A 17,522-nucleotide genomic window follows, 5' to 3' on the forward strand; every position below is an offset into this window, starting at 1 on the left:
TCTGCCCATGCCACCTTCTAGAGTCGACACACTTTGGTTGCACCATCATTATTCTCTTCTTCAATTTCCAACAAGATATTTTCAAAAGGTCTCTAAACTCCCTTTGTCTTTGTGTCCCCTTGTTGGAAAGAATTTGAACTCTCCCTATCTCTGTCTCTAATTTCTTTTGTCCCAATTGCCAACAATAAGCATCAAATTTCTCATCCGATTATCTTGATTTAGCTGCCCTCACGCCCTATATTCCCTTGGTAATCCCTCTTCCCGAGCGAGAGAGAGACAGAGAAGAATCCTTCCTTTGAATTGTTGGGCCTCCTCTCTCCAAGGTTGAGAGAGAGAGAGAGAGAGAGAGAGAGAGAGAGAGAGAGAGAGAGAGAGAGAGAGAGAGAGAGAGAGAGAGAGAGAGAGAGAGAGAGAGAGAGAGAGAGAGAGCTTCGTGCCTTAGTTGAGCGAGAAAGAGAGCTCTTCAATACTTGTTGACAGGCACATCAGTATGACAATTTAGTGGTCAGCCAGATCTGTTTTGCTAGTCAGTCGAATTTTGATCAGTCGGATTCTGGCCAGTCAGATGTTGGTCAATCGGATTTTGGTCAGTCAGATGTTGCTGGGTCGGATTTATACTGAGTTGGATTTCTGCTTAGTGAGATATTTGGCCAAGAACTTCTTTTGGGCAGTTACAACTGTTTCGTGTTGGATAATTCATGGGCTTAGAGGACGACTTGGAGAGATGATCTCTCGAGCTGTAGGTCTTTCTTGAAGATGAATACGAGTTCTGGGTTTGCCCTAATCTCTCCTCCTTGCTCTGTCTGATCTTGTCTCTGTATTATTCTGGTGAGTCTGATTCTTGTATTAAGCCTTATGAGGACTGTTTAGCTTGTTTTTCTTCATGTGTTGTCGAACCCCAACAATACTTTTTCCTCTTCTTACATGCAACAAAAACTCCTCTTTTCCTCTCCTACTCATTTATGCCTCAAAAAATATCCCCTTCTCTGCCGTTTATCCGCAAATAAGGCCTCCCTCATTTTGGTTGCCACAGCAATGTGACAAGCTCCTTGCTGACATGGCAGGTCAAGCAATAGAGCTCGGCAAAACTCGTAGAAATCAGTGTCAAAAGAGGCACCATTGCTCCCTGTTTGTTTTATGCTTCACGGTGGCTTTCACCCAATGTGCGAGCTGGCCAACGTGAGTCTTGCTCTCCTCCCCTGCGCCTTTGTTCCCATCCAACACCCCTACCTCATTTTTTTCCCCTATTCCATTTGCACCCACTAAGCCTAAACCCTTACGGGTGGCATCCCTTGGGCGGCCTTTATGCCTTGTAGTGGCGGGCCGACTCCTTGCTTTTTGGGGCCATTGCCCTCAATGGGCACCACACTGGACATATATGTCCACCAAGGCATTGCCTACTGCAAAGTGTAAATCAAAGCATTTCCAAGCACGACATCTTACTCCAACAGTCCTTGACTAACAATATCATTGTGAATTTTGTTGCCATTTCAGTGTCGTGGATATTGCCACAGCCTTCAAGATGCTAGTATAAGTGATTTCATTTTGAGAGAGGCCCTTGACTTTGCATCTTCTTAAGCCATACCCGTGTTGGGATTTCCTGCTATCAGCGGTCTCCAATAAATGAAAGTTTGAATCCAAATCTCATCAATAACTTTATGTGCTCTCATAAGGGCACCACAAGAGATGACATTACTTGAGCTTTCTGAAGTGCATCACATTCGGCATACATATCAATTAAGGCATTGCTAGGCATATCCCACTATCAGTAGTCTCCAATAAACAATATTCTTGTCAGGCACAACATATCAACCAAAGCATTTCCTGCCACAACACGTTTGGCATTCATATGAGTTAAGATACTACCAAGCACGGCAAGCCCCCTTTTAGCTGAAATCTCATCAAGCACTTACTACTCTACTAACTGCATGATATTCCAGAATGTGGTTGAAGCCCATAAATTCTCAAATGGCACATTCACTTAGGCGATCAAACCAATACGGAACTAGACCCTAGTGAGACTTAAACTACTAATATCTTCGCAACTAGACCTTTGATTGATGATCTGAAAAGATCAACACGCTTCACAAGGTGAGCACTTTGGGCCCATGCATTCACTTCTTCCTTGATCCCACATTTGGAGTTTCCCAATCCGGTACATATATGCAATCAATCCCAACTTCAAACTAGCATAAATTCTTCACGTTAGCTCCAATTGGCAAGCCGAAAAGACAAGCCCATAGAGCACCTTGAGCACTGCAATTGTAATCCATAAAATCCCATTGTTTGTGACTTTAGATATACCCACTTTTAGCATTAAAAACATAGGATTTGACCCCTTAAAGCCGCATCATCTGACATAAACAAAGCTTAAAGCTAGCTTGTTATCAAGCCATGATCACTGATCAATAATCAAGTAGACTTCAATCAAGCACAATGTGCATCCTTCTGATAATTTTCCCATCATGGAAGTGGAGCTGCAAAACAATGTTGCACTGGGGTTCACTTTGATCACACTAGATGTGTCATAGAGTGGGTAACAATGGCATACCATGTAAATGATCCAAAGTATGTTTTTCATACTATGTTTTACATATACCATTGTTTTGCAAGAAACTGGTTTTTATTCTTAGGTGGGATAGCATATAGGACCTCCTCATTATAGTTTGATGCAAAATGAAGGAAGATGACATGGATTCACGATCCCTCTTTTGTAAATTCCTCAATGACACGTTGGTCAAACAATGGTATGAGTCAAAAAATTTATTTGGATTCATGGTAGATGAAGCATAGGTGAATTGGAATAGTGCATTGTTCCATGTGTTCAATGGTGGTAAGGGCAATGTATTGGAGAGCCAAGAGCATTCCTGCCTTTTCTATTTAAAGCAAAGCATGAATTAATACACAATCATGTATATAGTTGCATCCTTGCAATTGTTGGGATAAAGGTTATTAGGTCAATATCGTCACAAACTAATCAGTCACTAATCCTAAATGCATCTTCAAAATTTTTGGGGATAGCGGCCATTAGGCTAATGCCATCACAGTTAACCACTCACTAGTCCTAACCTCATTATTTATTATTGATAATATAGAAAAATAAGGAGCTCACACATAGTGTGAGAAGGAGCTCCATAGAAAACCTACCCCTCTCTCTCTCTCTCTCTCTCTTCTCTTGAAACCCCAATTTCCCATACCTTGTATCCTTCCACATTGCACACTCATAAAAAAATGGTATCAAATTTGAATTGAAGGCCTATGCAATGTTTTGGCAAAGAATGCGGTGAGGTTGCAAAATTTATAGCTCTAGTTTGTAGCAGAGATTTGATTGAGTCAAAAGGAAACAATCAGCTTGGTTTCCACAAAACTTATCAAAAACATTATGGTCCACAACTTTTTAGTGGAAAGTTTTTCCAAATTCCCTACCAATTTTGTTGTATGTGTGATAAACTGCCTGGATGATTTGCTCAAAGATTTTGAGCAAACATGACAAAAAATTATGCGTGGCTTGTAAAGGAAACAAATGCACTCCGATTATGTTTATTGAGTAAATTGTGGTTGATAGTACATCGTGCAAATTTGCACTTGCTTTTACTCATTGTTGATTACTTTGATGCACTATGAGACCATACTGATACAATCTTGGCGGATCTAATCCAATGTTTGGGTATACATTAGAAAACAAAAAAGTAAACTAAAAGACTAAAATCATCATCGGGCATTGATTATCATCAATGCCCAAGGGGTAGAGAACTATTTAGGATTAGGATTTAGGATATATATAGCTTTTGGATTAGGGTTTAAATCTAGGATTAAGATTAGGGTTTAGGTTTTATATTTAAGCTTAGCTTTAAGATTATGGTTTAAATCTAGGGTTAGGATCAAGGTTTAAATAGAGGGTTATGTGTATACGCAGCCTTCAAAGCTAGATTGAATGTAGAGATAGAAAATAGAGAGAAATATAGAGAGTAGAGAGAGAGAGAGGATAAAGAAAGTATTAGTAGATAAATCTCCTATTGCTCTCTCTACCCTATCTCTCTAGTCTTTACCCTCTCTCTATCATATTGTGCTCAACTTACACTTCTCTACCTCTCTATAGAGAGAGGGATGATTAAGTGTAGGTAGAGAGAGGGATGATTACTCGGGGGGTTCACTATGTGTAAAACTACCATATCATGTGCGTGCAAGCCATGTTTGTAAAACCCCTTATCTGTGAATTTTGTTAGGAATATAATGTACCCTTTTCTTTTAAAATCTGTAAGTTTTTTTCAAATTTGAGAAAATAATTCCCTTCTGTATATATATTTCTGTAAGTTTCAAGAACTTTAAATACCCTTCTGTTGAACTCACATGATAGGTTACATTTTTATTAGGTGACCTCCCCGGGGATGATTAGGTGTCTACCTCACTCCAAAGTTATGGTTGTAAGTGGAGTCAATGTTTTGTGTTGTACGCAGTGGGAGAGTCCTCCCGTTGTTGTAGAGTGTAAGGTATATGTATGAGTAGGTTTAGATTTATGATTATTTAAAACAATGCAGACTTTGAAAACGGCTTGTCGTTGAGCCATTTGTGCATATATGTACGCTTGCAAATAGCTTGCATGTAGCTTGTTAGGTTTAGGTATGTAGTTGTTTGCAAGCTCACATGCACAAACAATTTGCACAAAAGTTGTTTCTGAAGTTCGCAAGCATTTTTACGTCCAAAGAACAATGTGGACTTCAAAACTGGCTTGTCCGTAAGCCATTCGCACATGTGAGCTTGGAAATAGCTTGCATGTAGCTTCCATGGGTGTAGGTAGGTAGAGAGAGGATAAGGACGGCAAGAAGATGATTACATGCATGCACATCTTGTGCTCTCAAGTTTTTCAACACTACATATTATATAAATGGTCAAAAGTATCAAATGAATTGAAAGATAGAGTTGTCAACATGCTACATGATGAGTTCTCCGTGGCCAATCGGGATGAGCACTTCAATGAAGACTTCATGAGGGTGCAGATGTGTGAGTAGTGCAAGCACAAGTGCTCCAAAGTGAAAAAAGCAATAAAGCATGGGTGGAACAGACTAGCTTGGTTGAGTAAAGAAGACTGGAAGATTGCAAAGTGAGAAGCACGCAAGAATCCCTACAAGTGGAAGCAACAAAAGGAGGCGGCCAAAACGTGAGGAGAGGCAGGGAGGAGCTTGCACCACTTGGGGAGTAGCTAATGGGCATCATTTGAGGCCGACTTTGTAAGTGTTGCTGCATTTCTCTCTAAGTTTAGTAGTTTTGGGTATTTGTAATCTTAAAGTTTAAAATAAAGTTTTCTTTGTATGTCCTAAGCAGTGGTCGATGACTGGACGTGACTCCACACCGTATGAGTGTGAATTTGCAGGCAAAAAGGGCTTAAACGCCCTTATGGACATTTTGAGCTCTCGACCTGGCTTGGTAATTACTTAATTTTGAGCTCTAAAAGTTAGTGTATTTTAATAATAAGTTGTTATATTTTTTTATGTTTGTATGTCTAAACTTCCACAAAGTTTTATTGTTTTTTTGCAAAATCCGACAGATACGGCATTGGGACACGATGAGATGTCAGATTATCCGGCATCAGACTAGCCCAAGCTAGGACTAGCTAGTCTTACTTCTATATAGCATCTATATTAGGAAATGATGAATATACGTCAATTTTGTAGATTGTGAACAACAATGTAATTGGTTCTATAGTTTTTCATAATGGCTTTTGGTCCTACAATTTTTGTAGATTTGTGAACACAATGTAATTTGGTTCGTATGTATTCTTTTGTAGATTGTGAATAACAATGTAACGCAATTTGGTGCTACAGTGCTTTTGTCAACTCTATGTTTTTATCAATTCACAATGCTTTTGTCGATTCTATGCTTTTGTATTGTGTTCAATATATATGGTTGATTGGATGGCAAGAAATTGTTTACCCTGCCACCAAAATTTTTTATGGTCAAGCTCTACAGCGTCGCTATAGGGCCTGCATCATCACTATGTGCATCACTGTATTAGCGATGTGTTGGGGTGTAGACCAGGTGGCCGTGGGAAACCGCCTCTGTTTATACTTTTACATGAATGAATATAGGGAGAGAAAGGGACAGATTTGACTACTCTCTCACTTTCCTCTCCACTATCCCCAAACTTGTTGTGTAATGTGCTTCATCCCTTCCCCCTTTCTCCTTCTCTCTCTTGCACACACTCCATACACGTGCACAATAATTGGTATCAGAGCTCAGGACACCCCCATGAGAGCTTTGGGAATATTTGCATCTTTTTGCAGTAGATCGGGATGCATCGAGGTGTACAAATCTTGAAAGCAAAGCAACAGGGGATTGGAGTTTGCAATTGGATAGAGCCTTGCAAAGAGCTAGAAATTCACGCAAAGGGAGAGCTTGGAATTAGATGCAGTCGGGGTAGGAACACAAAGCAGGCTTAGTGCATAATCGACGTAGCCAAGCAATTCGAGGGCAAGGAGGTAGAGAGAGAATCGAGGGGGTTTTTGGTAGCATAGGTAGCAGCTCAACACCGAGAGAAATTGAAGGCTTAGGGAACTCGGGCAATCGAGCAGTGGACAAAGGTAGGACCATCCGGGCAGCACTGAGTTGCTTGGCAGCGTTGGAATCTGTAGCAACTTGAGCATTGGAGGGCAAGGTGGACAACCTTGCAAGAATCACACACACACACACATACACACAGTGTGTGTAAGCACAAAATCAAGCATCCCTTGGTGCAAGTAGTGAGGCATCGAGTAGCCTGTATCGGGAAACCATCACTGAGATTGAGCACAACCAACAATGGCAAGCAGTGGAAAGAAATTGCGGGGGGGAGGGCACAAGCAAAGCCAGGCTACACACACACACACACACACACACACACACACACACACACACACACACACACACACACACACACACACACACACACACACACACACACACACACACACACACACACACACACACACACACACACATACACACACACACAAACACACACACATACACATAGTTTTATTCTCTAGATCGTCAATCTGGCAGCCTGTAGTTTTTTGATAACTCACAAACACTCCATACATGCACAAAATCTAACGAGGGAAGAATTGGTTTGTAGACTTAAATTTTGCAAGGGCCAGAGAAGACTATGCAAATCTACGAGAGCTTTTGGCCGTGATTCATGCGCTTTCTAGTTGGAAGCACTACCTATTAGGTGCTGATTTTGTTGTCTAGACAGATTATCAGACCTTGCGATACTTCTTGACACAGTCAAAGCTATCCCAAAAGCATATGCGATGTGCAAACATTCTTTCTATGTTCCACTTCCAGATTATGCATGTGGAAGGCAAGAAGAATGTGCGCCGGTCTGAGGGGTGGTTCTGTGGTTTGCTGCCAATGTGCATCACCTCGTTGAAGGAGGTCTGGGTCATAAATTTTGCAAATTTCGGGTCCTTCGCAACATCATCTCTCCTACATCGTTGATCAATCGGCGACGCGTCCATCTCTTCAAGCTCCGCCTGAGTAGGCTGAGGCGGGTCGTACTCCTCGTGTGAATCCTCTTCGTGATCTCTTCCTGCATCTCCAGATGCAAAGGAAGTCGAGTGATCTCTGTTTAAATCTATAAGTGCCGCGTAAAAAGGATTAGATTTCCCGGTAGAAGAGAAATCGGTTGTGCTCTGATACCACTGTAACAGACTTGGACACTCCAAGTCCAGATTCTACCGCGACACCACAAGAATTCACTTCAAAACAGTTCATTGCTCACAATGATTTGACACTGGCCCAGCGGAGTTCCGTGCATTGAGATATTGGCCCCAAAGACTGGCACCCCTTTTTGTATTTCTTTTTGTATTAATCTGTAACTCAAAGTGCAAGGGAGTGGGTCAAGAGGATCACTGTTTATACACAAAAAGATTGAATGATGGATCTTGTATGTAGATAATATGCTTATCGCAAGCAAATCAATTGATGAGATCAATCAGTTGAAAAAGATGCTAAGCACTCAATTTTCCATGAAATATTTGGGAGATACCAATCACTTTCTTGGTATGCATATAAAGAGAGACAGGCAACGTGGAATTCTTGAATTATCTCAAGAAAAGTACATTCACAAAGTCTTGCAACGTTTTAGTATGCAGGGGGGGAAGTCATTAAGTACCCCAATGCAAGAATACTCCAAACTTAGCAAGAAAGACTCTCCCAAGACAGTGGCTGAGAAAGAGGAAATGGCAAAAGTGCCATATTCTTCAGCAGTTGGCAGTTTGATGTACGCTATGGTATCCACAAGACCAGACATTGCACATGCAGTGGGAGTGGTTAGTAGGTACATGGAAAACCCTAGCAAGAAGCATTGGGAAGTACTGAAGAAAATCCTCAGATATTTGAAAGGTACATCTAGCAAGTGTTTACGCTTCGGAACAGTGATGCATCTATTGTAGGTTACACGGATGTGGATTATGCTGGTTGCGTGGATCGTAGAAGATCCACATCTAGCTATGTGTTCATGTTTGATGGAGCAGATATCTCCTGGAGATCGTGTCTCCAACATTGCACGTCTTCATTTACCACTGAGGTAGAATATGTTCCTGCGTATGACGCCAGCAAGGAATCCATATGGTTGGCTTGTCTAGTGGGAGATTTGGGCATTCACAAGTTTCAGTACTGCATTGTGATATTCAGAGTGCCATTGCTTTGGGAAAGAATTCGGTGTTTCACTCAAAGTCGAAACACATAGAGGTCAGATACCATGTCATACAAGATGAGTTTCACTCAAAGTCAAAACACATAGAGGTCAGATACCATGTCATACAAGATGCATTGGCTAGCAAGCGCATTGAGCTTGTCAAGGTTCACACTCACGACAACCCCGCAAATGCTCTCACAAAGAGCCTAGTCTCGGAGCGATTTGCACATTGTATAGAACTTATGGGTGTAGGATGAAGCCTCCGTCATGCTTCATCAACTTTGTATAGACTAACTATACTGATGCCACCATTGGCCACCATGACCTTCAAGTGGGAGGTTGTTGGGTGTAGGCCAGGTGGCCGTGGGAAACCGCCCTTGTTTATACTTCTACCTAAATGAATATACGGAGAGAGTTGACTACTCTCTCACTTTCCTCTCCACTAACCCCAAACCTACTGTGTACTGTGCTTTGTCTCTTCCCCCTTTCTCCTTCCCTCTCTTACACACACTCTATACACGCAGACAACACGATGCTTATAGCGACGTTTTCTTTTTGAGGCTAATACCAACACTTTTAGCGACGTCGGGGATAAAAATGTCCCAATTCATTTCTATCGATACAACCATCATAAGCCTTCAACACCTCTTGTGATTGCTTGATGTCTCTTTATCTTACCATTCATTATCTTGGGCTTCTATTGGGTTTTTTGATTGAGTTTTTACTATAGTTGAAACTATGTTGAAATTTTATTCAAATTGTCTCTTGTTGTTTAGTGGCCTTATATCTTCTTCTTCTTCAGATAGTGCTTTGCTTACCAATAAAAAGATTGATGGAAAAAACTTTTCTTATTGGAAGAAGCAAATCATGAATGTCTTGGCTCAAAAGAAGCAGGTTAATTCCATAAAGTTTCAAGGTGTCAAACCAGAGAACATGGATACAAAAGAATGGGAAGATTTAGATGAGCTAGCTAAGTCTACCATTCAGTTATCATTGTCTAAGGGTTGTGTACTATAATGTGGAATATTTTGTTGGAGGTGGTAGCATTTATGCAATCTTTATGATCAAACTAATGCTACATCATAAGTCTATTGGCTAAAGAAACTTGTCGCGTGAAAGAAGGGAGTTTAGTGTCAGATCACTTGAACAAGCTAAACGCAATTCTTAGCTAGTTGCTTGCACAAAAGGTATCGATGCAGTTCTTATGCAAGATAACCATCCACTTGCATTTGAAATTCATAAATTTAAACGGTTTGAAGTAAAATTTAGTACATATGAAAAAGAGTTGATTGATATTGTACATGCTTAAAAAATTTGGAAACATTATTTAATGGGTGCTGATTTAATCATCAAAATTGATCAACAAAGTATCAAGTACTTAATGTCTCCACCCTTAATAGATGATAGACATATTAAGTGGGTTGCCTTCACTCCAAAGTTTTCAACCCAACATTCAATACCAACCTGGTAAGGAAAATGTTGTAGATGATGCTTTGAGTCAAAGACCCTCTCTAAATAATTTATCAACCATTATGGGTACTTCATTTGATTCTATGCCTGACACTTATGCAGAAGATGATGATTTCAAAACCACATGGCTGCATATGTTTGACAATTTTGTGTGCATACACTGTTGGAATACACTATTCAAGAAAACTTTCTTTATTTCAAACAAAATTTGTGTGTAACTAAACCTTTTTGTACATTGATCATTGAAGAACTTCACAAACCACCCTGTGCTGGACATAGAGGATTTTTTTGCTACTTTTCAAAACTTATATCATGATTTCTATTGGCTGCTATGAAAGTGATGTTAAGCAGTATGTTTCAACTTGTTGATTTGTCAAAAGATCAAAGCAACATCATGTAAGAAATTGGGGCTTTTACACCCTCTCCCCATTCTTGAAAACCCTTGGGAACACATTTCAATAGATTTTGTTATTGGTTTTTCACTCACGTTCACAAGCATGATATGATTTGGAATGTTATTGATCATTTTTCTAAACAATCATACTTCATTTCTTGTAAGAAAACACTCACAGCATATCAAGCTGTACTTCTATTTCTTAAAGCTGTCTTTCCACATCATGGTTTGCCTAAATTCATAATATCTGATCGAGATTCCAAATTTTATAGTGCTTTTTGGACTATTGTTTTTAAAAATCTTGGAACTACACTTGATTTTACTTTTTTTAGCATTCTATCCTAAGTAAAATGGTCACACCAAAGTCGCTAATCGCACTATCATTGACTCGCTAAAAGCTTATGTTTCTTCTTAACCCAAGAAATGGGATGATTACCTACATATTCTATAGTTTGCATATAACAACACCACTCACACTGCCATATGTAAATCTCCATTTGAAATTGTGTATGGTCACTCTCTTCCTAGTCCTGCTTCATGTCTTTCTAATGTTGTGCCTATCACTGATGATTTTAATGCTGATTTTCATGATGTTTATGCAAGTGTGCATTCTACCATTAAACATTCACAGAAACTTAATACTAAGTATGCTAACAAGCAGTGCAAGGCACACCAGCTTAAGAAAGGTGATTATGTTATGCTTAGCATTGAAAAATGAAGGATCAAAAGTGTTGATACTAATGTTTTTATTAAACTTGCTCCTCATTTTTATGGTCTATTCAATTTTATTTTAGTTTGATCAATGATGTTTCAGTTCATTTAGACTTACCTTTAGATTGGCACATTCACAATGCATTCCACATTAGTCTTTTAAGACCTTTCCAAGGACTCCTACCTATGCATCACATATATGAAAATCCACCCCTGCACAAATAGTTGATCACGAGACCACCACCACATGCACTTGCATGGTTTATAAACACTACCTTTTGACTTTCAAAGGCCGCTTTAGAGAGGATGCCAAATGGATGCCTGAAAGGTTTTTCCGCAACTTTCTAGACCTTCTCCACACTTTCCATCACTCATGGTCCATTTGATTCTCTATTGAGAAACTGAGGATAGTTTCTATCCTTGGTGGGATGGATGTTATGAGGTTGGGCACTCTCCTATTGTATGTGGTTAATTGCAATTGGCCCTAGCTGGCTTAATGGTTAATTATGTCTATGATGATTTGTAAATTGCAATTTTGGGAGTTGAAAGGAGGTGCTGACAAATAATAATCCTCTTGATGATTTTACATTTGCACAATATTTTAGACTTTTTATTCAATAAGACATTATGGCTACTTATAAATAGCTCTAGTGAGATCTCACCCTTATGGGACATGCAATAAGTGATGTGCTCCACTTAAGGACTAAAGTGGACTAGATGTAAAAGAGGGGCCTCTAATTTTGACACCCAAAACTCAAATAACAAAATAAATACCAAAATCCACAAGAAGGGGTACCGTGGAGTTTGGGGCTATGATTTTAGGCCATTCACTTGCAAGATTATTTGCTCTTCTCTCGTAGACTATGCTAAATCATAACGTGTACCCTCTAATTATGTCTACATCTCTTACAATCTCTTACACTTTGTCTTTGTCAAATCTATCATCTCCTCTGTGTGTGTTATCTAGCCTAGGTGTGTGCCCGGGGGATTCACTATTAGTAATGGGGGGATGTCAATTGCGTGCATCAAAATTAGAGAAACCCCCCTATGTACTGTATCTTACAGGCTAACCTACCCCCCTACATACAGACAAGATACAGATGTTCTCGCAATGAGCCATCCCCCCTCATACGGATTTCGTACGGAATGTAATGACCTGCTATTTTACGTATGCTAGTAACATAACAACTTTAGAATCACATGCTTTTGCAAAAATACATGCTTTTGCTCTTTTTGCCTGACAAAATGAATGAAAAATACCATTCAAAAGAGAATCTACATACACAATACAAGAAAGAGATGCACACCATTTTTGTTTCGCATAACCAAACAATTGCTAAGCTCATTAGTGCCTAGAACCTAGAATTGTATACGGAGTTGTACTCACAAGCTTCCAAAGTACTAAATTGTGCTACTTAGAGTCAATAATAAATGAGCTACCATATAATATCCTCATCAAGTGCAATTTCAAATGGAGAACATGTGGCTATGATGAAGCTGTCACGTGATATTTCCATACAAAAACAACAGCAAAGCAATACACTATTGCAAAGATGCAAGGAGGAATAAGTCAATGCATGTTACATCAAAAAAATGAAGAAATGCATGGACACTGGACATTTTAATGCAGCTATAATTCCATTGCACTTATTTGTGACTCTCACCAAAACCATGGGAATTGTGAGACCAAGCATCTCCAACACACAGCTTGCTGCCTACTGAAATCTCTCTGGTCTGCTCCATGCCTGTGCTACGATCCATATCCAGGCGTACCCGCTTTTGGTTCATCTGCTCTTTAATGTCCACAACATTTCATGACCTTTGCAAAAGAAACTAAATGGATAGACATAATCTAATAGGCCACCAAGTAGTGATAACAATGAGGCTTCTGCACCAGGATCGAACAAGGGAGAGAGATGCTCACATGCTGAGCTAGATCACCAAGTGCAAAAAAAAGGCTCGCAGGTTGCACTGGATCACCGAGTGAAGAAAAGGCTAACAAGGCCTCCTAGCATGATGGATGAGGCTCACAGGCTAGCTAGAAGGATTTCTAATCAAATGGTACGTAACATATACATGCCAATGGAGTGTTTTGCATGACGGTGCAGGGGAGAGCCAAGGAACCGTGATGGGGGGCAAGGAGGAGAGAGAGATAGATAGATAGATAGATTGAATTATCGTCCACGGAGGTCAGATATGACCTATGGGACCGAAAAACAGTGCATACAAAGATTCCTTCTAAATGAAGGGCAGATACATATCAGTTAAGGATTGAGGGTCCATTAATGGGTGAACAAAAGAGAAAATGGGATGGGATGAACAAAACTTAAAATCTAAGGGGGGATAGGTGAGAGGGGATCCATTTTAGGAGTTTGAAACTCCTGAATAATGGCTTTACCTCCTCGATAGACTGCCCATTTCCCTGCCGTACGCGCTGCTCGCACCTTTTGTAGTTCTGTCTTCTTCTGCTTGAGTTGGCCGGGGGTAAGATCTTCTGCGAACCAGATTTTAGTGACCTTGAGAAGCCTTGGTTGTTCAAGGAGTTTAATTCGGTCCTCTTTGGTCTTGAAAGTGAGGATCGCATGATTGGTGCGATGCTCGTGTGTGATGGAGTCGATTGTTGGTGTATTCCCCTCTATCATGTGGGTTTTTGTCTGGATGCGGGAAATCGCTTTATGGAACTTGAGCTCTCCCTCCCCTTTCCAGTCACTTGGCAGCCCACCAATGGGAACATTGAGGGCGATCTCCTCTTGCCGTTGTCGCTCGCATAGCGTGGACGCCACACGGTCGTCCACCTTATGAATGATGGCTTCTTGCACTTGATTTTTGACTGCTTTTGTAAGGGTAGTATCCACTTCTTCTTTTGTTTTGGTGAACTTGGTTTGCATCTGTTCCGATTCCTCTATCTGGTGGTTCTCCACTGCAGTTAGCCGGGTCTCGATGGCGATGAGCTTTTGTTTCAGCTCGTCGTTCTCCTTGAGGAGTCTTTCAACTTTGCTTTGAAGATGACTGACGTTGTCCGTTTTGGGGGGTGTCTCCACAACCCCAGCAAAGGTGAGTTTGTTTCGGGTTGAGGCGCGAGTGGCCATGGTTTTACTCGAGGGGTAAAAAACTTGAGTTTAGTGTGATTTAAATCGGCAGAGCTTAGAGTGGGCTCGAGGTTACTGTGATTAAGTAGGCAGAGCTTCGGCTTGAGGTTACTATGAAACAGAGCGAGTTGGCTTGATGTCAGAGCTTGAGGTCGACAATAGAATCGACTTGAGGTCGATAGGCAGAAACAGAGTCGGCTTGAGGTCGCAGTAGGCCGACACAGCTTGAGGCCGAAACAGAGATCGGCTTGAGCCCGAAATGGATGTCAACTTGAGGTCGGCTTTGTACAGAGTCGGCTTTGAGGTCGGCTGGTACAGAGTCGTGGGCTTTGAGGTCGGTTGGTGCAGAGTCGTCAGAGCTGAGTTGACAGAGAGCTTCGAGCGGTGCTGGTTGAAAAGGGGAGGGGCGGGGCTATGGCTAACGCCCCCCCAAGGGCAACCCCTCGCCCACGGGGGAGCTTGGGGGGCTAGGGAGGGCAACGGCTTTGAAGAGATGCTAGGGTTTGAGAGAGAGAGAGAGAGAGAGAGAGAGAGAGAGAGAGAGAGAGAGAGAGAGAGAGAGAGAGAGAGAGAGAGAGAGAGAGAGAGAGAGAGAGAGAGAGAGAGAGAGAGAGAGAGAGAGAGAGAGAGACCATCTGCTACAAAGTAACAAAACTTCATCTAATAATGATTTCATCATATTTCTTCAAAGATAATGAACTGGAAAATCTAGATTTTGATTGGTGTTCTTGAAATGAAGCAAGAACAGCATTTGGTTAGAAGATGCGTTAAGATCGCTGTCGAGCTTCATCACTAACAACCTTTCAAGCATAATAATAACTATAACTAGATAATTAGAATTCGCTAACAATATTTTCACCATTTATTCAAAGATTTGGATTTTGATTAGTATTCTTCATACATGAGTACATAGTTCAAAGTTATAGTCTTTCCATCATATATCAACAATTAATGACTTGTATTCACTAACCTCCATTTTGATTCATGTTCCTCATACATATGCAAAGACATCATACAACTAATAATATACCTCAATGTAAGGACAAGGACATATTTCAATCGGCTAACTTTTGATCCTACAATCAAGGAAAATGTATTTTTACTAACCACAGCAGTGAATGAGCTCAGACTCCTTGTATCGCTCAAAAATCTCAGGCACCTCTGCAAGGCCAAGAGGATCAAAGCCAGTCCCTGCAAATAAAGTAATCAAGTTGGCCAGTTGTCAAAAAACATGGAGCAAGCACCAAAGTCATCTTTCGTGACCTTAAACTGCAAACAGGCAGATATAACTGAATCGTATAAAACTCTGAAAGCATATGCGGTTAACACCGCTGGCTAGTACATTTTTGAGGCACTATGGAAAGCCTAAATTAAATAAAGGGCACGGGTGATGCAATGTGCATGCAGAGCAAGTAATGGCTAGGACCTACAGAGCACATGTATTCTTCAATCAGCATAAAACTAGCATAAAGCTAGCATAAAGCTGTGCCCGACAGGTTTGTTAGGTCCTACATCCACCTCAACACTAGAAGCAAGTTGACCCCAAGCCGATCCACGTGGTGCAAGCTACATTTATTCTTTGCAATTATCACACATACTAAACAAGCATCCGCACCCACATAGAAGGTTCCTAGCCTGCACGCTGTCCCCTAAGCCACTCTACGGAGATGGAGAGGCGTGACCCATCGGTGGAAAAAGCGTTGAGTGTGAAGACAATAGACCCCAAGACTTGCGTAAACTGGTCTCTGTCAAGACTCAAGAGTGAAGCAGCACTCGTAGACTGCTCCAGAGTCCAAGCACTAGAAATTGCAAGGCGCATGAGGAGGCGTGAACTCATGATCATAAAGCAACAACACAATTTTAAGAGCTGTAATATACAAATACCTGTAGAAATTGTGAGGAACTTGGGCCAACCTCCCTGCTTCCTTGCCCACATCTCAGAAGAGTGCTGCTCGACTTCTCTGAACTAATGTAGGTCAGACATAGTGGACAATGACACCGCTGCCATGCAGCTCTGAGCTCGCATAGGTTGGAGACTCACACCACAGCAGGTTGGCAACGCCGTTGATACACTCGACGATGGATAGTTCTGAGGTCAAGGCAGCGACAACAAATAGGACGACGGCAGGTGCGACTCCTCACTCCTATGGATTCAGACTTCAGAAACAAAAGCCTCAAGGAGTCAAATTTTAGGGATGTGTCTTTTCACACGGTGATGGGGTCTAGACAAACCTCAAACTTCAAAAGTAATTTCTGAAAATTCCCAAAATACCCCTCAAATTTAAAAAATTCCCAAAATACCCTTGTATCTATTTTGGTTGGATTGTTCAATTTTTCTTATCTTTAGTCCTTTTTGACAATTGAGATCTGTTTTTAGTGCGTAGCATGAAATTTGTCACAAATTACCTCGTAAAAAGGAAATTATGTCTAAAAATAATGAAGCAATTCATTATTAAAGCCTACATAACCAACTCAAATTCTAGTTTTAGCATCTTGTATGATAGACAATAAAGCTTCAAGAAATTTTTAACTTTGGAGAAATTTACTCTCTCACAACTAGGGGTATTTTGGGAATTTTGGAAAATTTGAATGGCATTTTGGAAACTTATGACAAAATACTAGGGGTACTTTGGAAACGTTTGAAATCTGATGGGTATTTTGGAAATTTCCACAAACTAGAGGGGTATTTTGGTACTTTTCTCTGAAAATTATCATAAAACTACAAACCATAACTAAAGATCTTGTAAACTTTGAATTCACATTTCGAAGGGCAATTGGATGGCCGACCCTTCTAATGACGGATTAGACAAATTTTCTTCCTTCGCAATTGAAGGCAATGTCAATTTGATCCCTTCAATTGCAGGGTTCTTCACGAGTCAACCCTTCCTACGCAAGGTTGACAACAATTTGAAGGGCAGAAGGGCGTCAAAAAATATCATTGCAAGTTCCCATATCTAAAGCCCCTTCTCCCCCCCCCCCTCTACATACGACATAAGCATCCCTAAAATTGGGGGCACCCCATATCCCCCCCCCCCCCCTTATGCATACGATGCGAGCATGAAATAATGGGGGCTACCCCTATTGTATACGCTTATGTTTGACCTCTAAACACCCCTCTCTTGTACACTCACGTGATACCATACGAAAATCCATAGTGAATCCCCCGGGGTGTGTGTATACT

Source organism: Adiantum capillus-veneris, chromosome 10 (genome assembly GCF_014529385.1).
Source record: "Adiantum capillus-veneris isolate H3 chromosome 10, ASM1452938v2, whole genome shotgun sequence".
NCBI lineage: Eukaryota > Viridiplantae > Streptophyta > Polypodiopsida > Polypodiales > Pteridaceae > Adiantum > Adiantum capillus-veneris.